This window comes from Centroberyx affinis, unplaced genomic scaffold, assembly GCF_046629955.1.
Source record: "Centroberyx affinis isolate AG114_WGS23_722 - 3 ecotype Tasmania unplaced genomic scaffold, CSIRO-AGI_Caff_v1 ptg001787l_1, whole genome shotgun sequence".
In the NCBI taxonomy this organism is placed as follows: Eukaryota; Metazoa; Chordata; class Actinopteri; order Beryciformes; family Berycidae; genus Centroberyx; species Centroberyx affinis.
Window position 1 is genome coordinate 365,315 of NW_027280178.1, and position 9,219 is coordinate 374,533.

Sequence of the window (9,219 nt, forward strand, 5' to 3'; positions counted from 1 at the left end):
GGAGAATCACATCACCTTCCACCACACAAAATGTGAAGGATTCATCTGTACAAGGACAACAGTGAGGCACCATGCAGCACAAAAAAAATGAGAGAGAAACAACATCAATCCAAGCTGCATGCATAGAGCTGGAGGGCAGGCTGAGAGCGGTGGATTGGTCTGGGCTACCGGGAAAGTTAAACAAAATGGCTGATATCCTACCTGAGATGTTGTGGCCACTCCTTGTCTATGGGATCGCAATATCAACAGTGGAGACCTTGGAGAGTAGGGTCAGCAACCACCTCCAAAGATGTCTGGGTCTATGGAGGAGTCCCAGTAGCATCAACCTCTCGGGGCACAGCAACAAGCTGAAGCTGCTGCTCAGTTTCTTGGAGGAGGAGTTCAAGGTGACGCGAGCCAGAGAGGTGATGCAGTTCAGAGACTCAATGGACATGAAGGTTTCCAGAGCTAGAGTGGAGGTGACCACAGGGAGAAAGTGGAGAGCAGAGGAAGCTGCTGCTGCAGCAGAGCTGGTCTGAGCTCTTTTCAGCTCCCCACATTGACACCACCAAGGGGAAAGAGAGGCACCAGTTTGGGCAGAAGGAAGTGAGAGCAGCTGTGGAGGAAGAGAGGGCCTGCAGAATGGTGGGGATGAGGCAGCAGGGGGCCTAGACAAGATGAAAACATCCGCTGGAGGTAGGACACCTGGGCAGAGCTGAGGAAAGCAAAGCCTAACCACATCAAATTCCTTGTCCAGGTGGTCTACAATATGATCGTCAGCCCATTCAACTTGCACAGCTGGAGTAAGGCAGAGACTCCAGGGTGTCCTCTCTGTCCAAAACGACAGACGCTGGAGCACATCCTCAACATCTGCCCCAAAGCACTGAGAGGAAAACAGCACTGCTGGTTGCATGGCCAAGTCCTGAGGGCCTTTGTGGAAGCTATTCACTCAGGAATTGGGGAAAGCAAGTGGATGCATTTCTATTATAAGCCACTGCATTTGTTAGGGCCTGAGAACAGCCTAGGCCAGGGTTCCCCAATTAGTTTTCCCCAAGGGCCAAACGTCCGTTTTTTTTTTCCATTGCGCCAATAAAAGTTGTTTTGGCCTTGGCGGAGGTCTGCGCTCTCCAAGTGCCCTTCTAGTTTCACATGTTGTGCACTTTATTTCAAATGTTATGACAGGTGCATTCACAACATGAATTTCCCTTTATCATTTGTAAAACAGAAAATTAAGTAGTAAAACAAAAATGAAAAAAGCCCATTTTGGTACTGTAGCCGCCGTGCGTCTTTCAGTACCAGTGACAGAGAGGAGAGAGAGAGAGAGTGCAGCAGAGGGAGGGGGGCTGTGTGTATGCCCAGCCTGCAGTGACACAGAGCTTCAGGAGAAAGCGAGGAGCATAAACATTGTGCTTTTTTCCATGCATGAAAAAAACAACAACCGAGCCCGACCCGACCCAAGCCCAAATTATTTATTTAAAAACCAAGCCTGCAGACCTCTAGTTCAAGCGCCAATGGGTCGGCGTGGGCCAGACATTTGGCTCTTGTGGGCCGGACCTGGCCCGTGGGCTGCCTATTGGGGATCAATGGCCCTAGGCCCTCTGCAAAACCATCTGCAGGAATCCTAGCTTCTGCACTGGATTTGGCAGCTGATGGTGGTACTTCAAAAATAATAATGATATGAATGATAATGATAAAAAAAAATATGAATAATGTAATGGTATTATTAGTAGTAGTAGTAGTAGTAATAGCGGTGGTATTACATACAGATGTGAACACTTACAGCACTTACAGAGGTTATGGATAGTTCAGTATTTTGATAGTTTAAACAGATATTGGAGTTATCTTTGAAACTTATTTAAAGCACTGCTGTGATAATTGTGCCCACGTTTCAATTCAGCCTTCAATGACTCAAACCTTTTCTATAGCAGTTGTGAGCATTTTGCTGTGGGTCAATAAATGCACTGCAGTGATAACATACAAACACACACAAACAGATGTACACACATAAACAACATGCCTACGCACATGGGTACACACACAAACGTGTATGCACACACAAAGAAATACCCAAACAGAGCGGAATTCATTTGTCATCTGTTAGAATACTGTACCTCCATCCCCGTAGCAGCAGGACATCAGTAGCCTACAGTATGTCCTGTGCTTTCTGTTTTTCTGCATGCTGTGTTTCTTATTCCCTCTCCAGGGCCTGTACCAGCCACAACTACTTCATTATTTAATTTAAACAAGTTTCTCATCTGTCAGTTGTCCCCTCATGGCATGTCACTTTTATCATCTATCATGCCGATGGCAGCTATACAACAGCAGGTGTATGCTTATGTACATGGTGTGTGTGTGTGTGTGTGTGTGTGTGTGTGTGTACGCATATGTGTTTTTGTGTGTGTGTGTGTGTGTGTGTGTGTGTGAGAGTGTGTGAGTGAGTGAAAGTGTGCATTTATCCAAACAGTGTTGGTACTCACTTTGAGGATTAAGTGATGAGTTAAAGAGAGGGGAAGACAGTGGGGAAGAGAGAGGGAGAGTTAGAGAGAGATAGGAGGAAAGAGAGGGTCTCTCAGGTTAATTTTCCAATAAGAAGTTCTGTGTTGTATGATAAGTAGTGTAGTAGTAGTTTTTCCATTTTTCATTTTGAACTGACAATGAATGGTGGTGATGCATTGTGGTAATCCAGTGGTTATAAATATCCAGTGGCTATTTCAAGTAGATGATGGACCATATAGAACCTCATAGAATTGTAAATTGCATAATGCTGTAGGTAGCTGTAATGGGAGAGATTGGTGATTTTATGGTTACATTGTGTGTGTGTGTGTGTGTGTGTCTGTGTGTGTCCGTGTTTGTGTGTGTGGCAGACAGAGAGAGAGAGAGAGAGAACCAGACTAGAACACGTGACCCAACCCTCCTCAAACCCACCACACACACCCACACACCAACATTGCTAATGAACTTGACTATTTTCTAGATGCAAACAACAGGCAGACAGCAAGGTCCCGTTTAATGGATCCATATACATCAATGATACTGAGCACATTAACCTGGAGAGACAGAGGAAAAGATAGAGATGACAAGTAAATAATCACTTAATAGGTAATAATTATGCCACCTGAGTAGATATTTTCATCTTAATAATGACTCATCAAATTATTTGCAAGGACAATTGTTACAGTAATATTTGGGTGGACAACAGTTGAATCACTTTTGTTCTCAAAAACAATACCGAAATATCAATTTAGTGAACTATTAGAGAGAGAGATTTGTGTGGTGTGTGTGTGTGTGTGTGTGTGTGTGTGTGTGTGTGTGTGTGTGTGTGTGTGTGTGTGTGTGTGTGTCTGCGTGCATGCGGGCACATTCTTTTCTGTGCACGGCTGAGACTGTGTGTCCTTGTAAGCAGCAACAAACTTTCCTCTGGCTTGGCTCTCATATCTGAGGAGCAAAGCTGTCATTCTGTGTTTCCAACATTTGATGGGTTATGGAAATAGCTCTAATCTTTTCCCTGGTATAAAGCAATTGCCATTTTGATAATTAATCTGCCTTGGCATTAGTGGGGGACTCTAGGCCCAAGCTGAGTGATGAGGACCTGTTATGGGGAGACCCAGTTTTGACAGATGTCAGAGTATGTGTTGCCTCCTTTAGGGATGGCCACACACAGAGCAACAGAGTCTGAGCCAATACTTGGCTTTATGGGCTTGAATTATTACTTATGACAATAACTGCCCCAACATTGCCCCAAATTACAATTGCATTACAGACTGTTTCCAAATGTTTAGTACTACTTTTACACATTTTATACACATTTTGTTCCTGCAGAGAATAGTCAAGATCAAATAAATTGGGTCAAGATCTTTTGTGCAATCAGCACATTTGTGCAATCAAACACACCATCTCTCTTTCATGGTAAGAATGGTCATCTAGTGCTATGTGCATGACCAGCTTTATCATTCACCTTTCACCTTCTTATACACACACACAAACACACACAAACACACGCATGCATGCACGTGTGCACACGCACCACATATCAGTTGGTCATAAAAAGTGTTTAGTATGGTAGATGTTCGCTTTTTCCATTATCCATGGCTCTCTTACAAGCTTGCAATAAATCTGCTTTGCTGGGACAGTCTCGATGACTCAGAGTCAGTCCACCTCCTTACATCACACAGTCATGCATCACATGTGGAAAACCCTTGGCTCTGCAGCATTGACAGAAAGCTATTGATTAATACAGAACGGTTACAGCTGAGTGAATACAACCTGTCTCCACATATCAGAGTTGGAGATTGCAGGAAGCTGGCTGGGGCCATCCACTGACTGATGTTATAACCATGAGGGGGCTTTCAAGAGAATGAGGTTTCAGAGCCAGTACATACAGTAACTGATGGATTGCTCTCAACTTTTCACCTTTATGGAAATTAGCCCTGGGAGTTTATTTCCCCTTCCCCATCCTCGCTACTCTATCTGCACAGTGAGGAAGAAACAATGCATTTGATGGTCCATTGGAAGGTCATTCCTGAGTCTCACTAATCAGGAAATGTCGAAATGGCACGTGTAGGTCTGCTCCCCTGTGCATGTGCCCAAGTGTCCATATTTATACATGTGCATTTATAGGCATGTGTCTGGGTCCCATGGTGGAATGCTGTGTTCCAAAGTGGTGATAAAAACCTGCCATAACTCATCATAATGTTCTGCAGAGCACAATAGCAACAGCAGCAACAGCAAACAGCAGCTGTCTGGGACATGTGACTGAGTGCTCGCCATAGAGGGAATGAGCTATATCATGATTGATAAGCCCAAACATTGCCCTAATTGAAGAGAGTGTGCCAGCCAGGCATATCAGCACGACACACACACACACACACTCACACACACACACACACGTGCATGAATAAATACTAACACGCACACACACACACTTTTCTCTCACACACTCACACACACACACACATGCATGAATAAATACTAACACGCACACACACACACTTTTCTCTCACACACTCATTCAGTGTTGTTCTCTTGCTCTCTGCTTTCACGTACTCTCCTCTTTCAGTCTTTCCTCTCTCCTACAAATTCTCTGTCCCTCCCCATCTTTTCTTCCTTCCGTGGCTTACCCAAATCCCTTATGCAACAAAAAAACCTGTCTTGATATATTATCTGGCTTCATCATCATACTAATAACTTAGCTAGCGTAACACGTGGTGACCAGCTGGTGCGGCTACCAGTCCAAACCTAGTCCCGCCCCCTTCTCTCTGCCAGCCTCATTACTCCAGAAGGTCAGCTATGAACCATTCCCCTTGTTTCATCTCATTATGCAATTCATTCTTCGCTTGCGAATATTTTGCTAAAAATATGCTTCATGGTGATTCCGAGTTGTTTCCTAAACCAAAGAGATGAGGACTTGACGCTCCTTTTCAGTGCCTGCCTTCACTGAATATTCCTGACGGAGCATAAGACTGAGCAATTACATTTCATAGACACAGGCATACAGTAAGGAATCTCTAAAGAGAAATACATTTACCCTAACATCATGAATGGTCATAGCAACAGCATCATCTGACTTTGTATATTTGGCAAAACAAGCTCCAATTACGCTGTACCATGCATGATGACCTTAATAAGGTAGGCTGATATACCTTCTGTAGTGTAAGTGAAGATCACATACACGCATACTGGGAGGTCAGCTTGAGGCTAGAGTGTATACACAGCCTACAGTTACTTATCAGATCAGAGATTTGTGCCAATCAGCAAGGCTGCAGTCCCCTTGTTTCAAAGCTAACTCTCAGTGATGTGTCCTTAAGTGAAGCCACCCAACAACAAAACATATGGGCATTCTGTGCTCAGTAGTGGTATTATTGTTATTGTAAGCCCACATAATATGTGGGTATATTATACCTGCATGCACCCATGATGAGCAATGTATATAGCTGAAGGTTTCTAATCATAAAGCACATGGAATCTTACCAGATAAAGATAGACATAGCCACAAATATTAAATAATACAATACTAAATCCATGTTTCATATTTCCATGTAATTTGGATATATGTTCCATATGTGCACATCTAACTAGATGACCATGTGCCGCTTTGAATTAATCATATTGTACTTAATAATAGCCAAACATATTCACCCAGTTACAGCATTAAGTCCACTCTTAAATGATGAATGAGGGAGACTTGGCTGTTGCCAACAGGCACAAGTGTTTCCTAATTAGCACTTCCTTTCTCCACAGTCACTGGACCTCTGTGTGGGTGTATGTGTAGGCGTGTGTGTGTGTGTGTGTGTGTGTGTGTGTGTGTGTGTGTGTGTGTGTGTGTGTGTGTGTGTGCATGAGCACATGCATGTGTATACAGTATGTATGCACACGTCTGTGTATTTTATATCCGTTCTTGAGCCTGTTACATACAATATATGAGATTATATCATTCATGCATGTACAAAAGTATACATTTACATAATATATGAGTGTTTAAATGCATATTTTGTATTTAGGGGATTGTGTGTGTGTGTGTGTGTTTCTCTGTCAGTCTGTCAGTTTGCATTTGTGTATGTGTACATATGTGCATTTATGTGCAAGCTTGTCTTTATGAGTATGAGCTAGAATCATTCAGGCTTCTCCTTGGGCAGGGGCTCTCAAGTTTCCCAGTGCCACATCTCTCTGTCTACTTACTGGGATGTGTTTACAGGTGTACCCAGGGCACCTGACACTTTGTGTGTAACACTAGAACAGTACCCACACAGCTCATACCACCATAGGAGGATAGGGTTTGGTCTGGTCACACAGATACCTCAAGTGCAAAATAAGGACAATTTATCTGAATCAAGCCTAAAACATGTGGGATTATTGTCCTCAAGCAAGAGAGATGCCTTAGTAATCAGCCAAAATATATATGCACTCAATGATCTTCTCACACCTCAGTTATTGTGTTACCTCATGGTCGCAGGCAAGTTCATCAGTGACTAAACCCCTAGAGAGGTTATACAATCGCACAATAAAAATATTGGACAAAAGGCCAATAAGATCACACCGTCTCATCCTGAGAGACCTGAACATGCTAAGTTTTGACAACTACATTGCATTTGCAAACACCAATCTTATCCGCAAGTGTTTACATGGCCAGGCTCCTCAGGCTCTCTGCGACATGGTGCGACCGTTACAGGCCTTTGGATTGTCCACTAGGAATACCACTGCAGGAAACTGTAAAGTATCATACCTCCTTTGGCCAGACATCCTTTTCAATAAAGGGAGCTAACACATGGAATGCGCTGCCTACTGAACTCAAAACAGACCAAAATTGTCAACATTTAAAAATTAAACTGAAGGAATTTTTAAAAGACAATCAATCATGTAGTCATGTGTAGGGGTGGGGGGAGCAGGTATGTATGTGTATTAGTGATGCGTGGATCAGCTCTGACGCCATCCGAATCCGCACGTACACATAAATCAACCACCCGCCACCCACCCGAACAATTTTTTTTCTACGGTTTATAGACCCACACCCGCCCGGCACCCGCATGGACATTTCACTGTATGAGTGTTTTTACGATTTACTTTAAAGATTAGAGAGGCTGCTTTCAGTAATTAAACGTTTCCATGGTGAACTGTGCCTTTGCAATACAGTTTCATGTTTATGTTGTGGTCCCGTTTCTCTCTTGTGTAAAATAAATAATTATTAGTGTCTACACAGCGTCTCTCTTAATGGGGAGACGCACCGTTTCTGCTGCGGTGGGATCACTGCAGGTATTTAATGAACTCAAAAATTTTTTTTTTTTTATGTACACCCAATGACATATTACCATTATTTCTCAGTGGGATATATGTAAGCATGATGATATGGTAACATATTACACTGAAGTAGGCTGGTTTTACATAAATAAACATTTATTTAAGTTCTACTTTTTTGGTAAAATGAAAATGGCAACAGGTATTTCCACAATTTTAGAGAATGTAATTAATATTTTCCTCATTAATGATGTATTATTTCACCCACCCGCAACCCATCCGCTATTAATCAGAATGTTAATTTTTATGACCCGACCCACCCGATCCGCGGATTAACCGTGGTGCCTGTGGATATAACTGCAATCCGCGCATCACTAATGTGTGTATATATATGTATGTATACGTGTATATATATGTGTAAGTGTCTGTATGTTTTATGTGAACATGTTTTATGTCTGTTATTTTAAAGGCCCTTCTAGGGACGGGCATTGGAAATTAGCAGTAGCTATAAATGCTGTGATGCACTGCATTGGATAATTGTTGTGCAATTCTCTATGCTTAATGCATCTGTCCCTATCAAATAAACATTGAAAAAAAAAATTATGCTCAAGACATCTGAACTTTTCCATTTGATGTAGCCTAATGCTACCGGTGCAGCCATAAAAAGGGCCTCTTGGGTTTGAATATTTCACTCAATATGAGTATGATATAGCTTCAATGAAGCATTGGAAGGAGCAGATACAGAATATATATGTAACATTGTAGTGTGGAAAAAGTAATTTTTACAGGCTAACTTTGAAGCTAATGGGGAAATTTAAGGGGAAACTCGGGGTGCAATTAATCGTTTTATCACTTAACTAGTAATTACTTAGTTTACCAATTAGCCACGACAAAAGCTAATATTTTTGTAATTAACATCAACCTAACATCACTGAAAACCTCAAAGCAGACACGTAAAAACATGCTAATTAGTAATGCTAATCGCTTAGCTACGATACAAGCTAACCTTTTTGCAGTAACTTCAAGCTAGCACCACAAAAAGATCGGTAAAGCATGTAATAATATCTAGCAAATGCAATTGCAAAACGGTTATCTCATGTCAACACTCATGTCACGTCACCTTAAAACTATTTTTATGTATTGTTTTTGCTTATTGACTAAATAATCACAGTTTAAATGCTCTCATTTAAATTATCTTACCTGAAAATACCATCCACCAGACTTCAGGTTTAGTGGTGAGCTGGATTCCTCTTGGACTGGATCTGGAGTCTTCTTGTATTCGTATCGATGATCAAGCATGTGAATAGATGATAACGGCCTTCTGAACCTACTAGTAGGTGTAGCAGGCCCCTTCTAACCCATATCTATAAGGCTGATAACCACTGATAATACCCATTCAATCGAGTGATAACATTCGAAACGGGTGACAATACTCGTTTTTTTTTATTCTGAAAAGGCCTTTAAAGCGAGACCATAATATTTCCAGTGTTTCAGAAATTGAAATTTAAAATC